This window comes from Oryx dammah, unplaced genomic scaffold (assembly GCF_014754425.2).
Source record: "Oryx dammah isolate SB20612 unplaced genomic scaffold, SCBI_Odam_1.1 HiC_scaffold_13, whole genome shotgun sequence".
Lineage (NCBI taxonomy): Eukaryota > Metazoa > Chordata > Mammalia > Artiodactyla > Bovidae > Oryx > Oryx dammah.
This window is the reverse complement of record NW_024070197.1, coordinates 46,184,876-46,187,188: the sequence shown is the minus strand read 5'-3', so window position 1 is coordinate 46,187,188 and position 2,313 is coordinate 46,184,876. Positions and strand designations below refer to the sequence as shown.

Genomic DNA, 2,313 nt, shown 5'->3' with positions numbered 1-2,313 from the left:
GATAATAAAAGCTATATATGACAAACCCACAGCAAACAATGGTGAAAAATTGAAAGTGCTTCCCTTAAAGTCAGGAACAAGACAAGGGTCCCCATTTTCACCACTACTATTCAACATAGTTTGGGAAGTTTTGGCCACCGCAATGAGAGCAGAAAAAGAAATTAAAGGAATCCAAATTGGAAAAGAAGAAGTAAAACTCTCACTGTTTGCAGATGACATGATCCTCTACATAGAAAACCCTAAAGACTCCACCAGAAGATTACTAGAGCTAATCAATGAATATAGTAAAGTTGCAGGATATAAAATCAACACACAGAAATCCCTCGCATTCCTATACACTAATAATGAGAAAAGAGAAAGAGAAATTAAGGAAACAATTCCATTCACCATTGCAACAAAAAAGAATAAAATACTTAGGAATATATCTACCTAAAGAAACTAAAGACCTGGTGGGACTCCCGCCGCGGCCGCGGAGACGTGAAGGCCTCCTCGCTGCGCCCCCCCCCCCCCCGCCCACCCCCCCCGGGTCCGCGCTCGACCTCGCTGTCTGCTCCCCTGGTCCCCATGGAGAAGACGGAGCTGATTCAGAAGGCCTAGCTGGCCGAGCAGGCCGAGCGCTACGACGACATGGCCACCTGCATGAAGGCCGTGACGGAGCAGGGCGCCGAGCTGTCCAACGAGGAGCGCAACCTGCTGTCGGTGGCCTACAAGAACATGGTCGGGGGCCGCCGGTCCGCCTGGAGGGTCATCTCCAGCATCGAGCAGAAGACCGACGCCTCGGACAAGAAGTTGCAGCTGATCAAGGACTACCGGGAGAAAGTGGAATCCGAGCTGAGGTCCATCTGCACCACGGTCCTGGAATTGTTGGATAAGTATTTAATAGCCAATGCAACTAATCCACAGAGTAAGGTCTTCTATCTGAAAATGAAGGGAGATTACTTCCGGTACCTTGCTGAAGTTGCTTGTGGAGATGATCGGAAACAAACGATAGATAATTCCCAAGGAGCTTACCAATAGGCTTTCGATATAAGCAAGAAAGAGATGCAACCCACACACCCCATACAGCTGGGGCTGGCTCTTAACTTTTCTGTGTTCTACTATGAGATCCTCAATAACCCGGAACTGGCCTGCACGCTGGCTAAAACGGCTTTTGATGAGGCTATTGCAGAACTCGACACACTGAATGAAGACTCGTACAAAGACAGCACCCTCATCATGCAGCTGCTGAGAGACAACCTCACATTATGGACATCAGACAGTGCAGGAGAAGAATGTGATGCGGCAGAAGGGGCAGAAAACTGAGTGCATACCGGGTGTCATCTTTCTTCGCCTTGAAACCTTTTTACTCATCTCCATTCCTTACTCCATTTGGATTTCCTATAGCAAAGAAACCCATTCATGTGTATGGAATCAACTGTTTATAGTCTTTTCACACTGCAGCTTTGGGAAAACTCCATTCCTTGATTTGTGTTTGTCTTAGCCTTCCTGGTGTGCAGTTACTGCTGTAGAAAAGTATTAATAGCTTCATTTCATACAAACATAAGTAACTTCCAAACACTTACGTAGAAGACTAAAAATGTATCTGGTATTTAAGTAATCTGAACCAGTTCTGCAAGTGACTGTGTTTTGTATTACTGTGAAGATATGAAAATGTAGCTAATTACAATTTAAAGAGTGTTCTACATAACTTCCTAATTTCTACATTCCCTCCCTTATTCTTCTTCAGAGATTTCCTTTCAGTAAGCAACTTTTCCATCCTCTTAATGTATTCCTTTTTAGTAGGAATCCAGAAGTATTAGATTGAATGGAAAAGCATTCTACATTTTGGGGCTGGGGGATCACAGATTTAAATGCCTCCTGTATCATATGTGATGGAGGTCTTGTGTATCTGTGACAACAGGGAGTTTCCTTATTCACTCTTCATTTGCTGCTGTTTAAGTTGACAACTTCCCTTCCCAATAAAAACTCACTTACACCTCCAAAAAGAAAAAAAAAAAAAAGAAACTAAAGACGTATATATAGAAAACTATAAAACACTGGTGAAAGAAATCAAAGAGGACACTAATAGATGGAAAAATATACCATGCTCATGGATCGGAAGAAGCAATATAGTGAAAATGAGTATACTACTCAAAGCAATCTATAGATTCAACGCAATCCCTATCAAGCTACCAACGGTATTTTTCACAAAGCTAGAACAAATAATTTCACAATTTGTATGGAAATACAAAAAACCTCAAATAGCCAGAGTAATTTTGAGAAAGAAGAATGGAACTGGAGGAATCAACCTGCCTGACTTCAGGCTCTACTACA

At 42.8% G+C, this 2,313-nt stretch overlaps 1 pseudogene; it reads left to right on the top strand.

The window, feature by feature from the left end:
- The first annotated feature begins 549 nt into the window (after nucleotides 1-549).
- LOC120872817 lies at nucleotides 550-1,985 on the top strand (annotated as a pseudogene).
- Nucleotides 1,986-2,313: the final 328 nt, after the last annotated feature.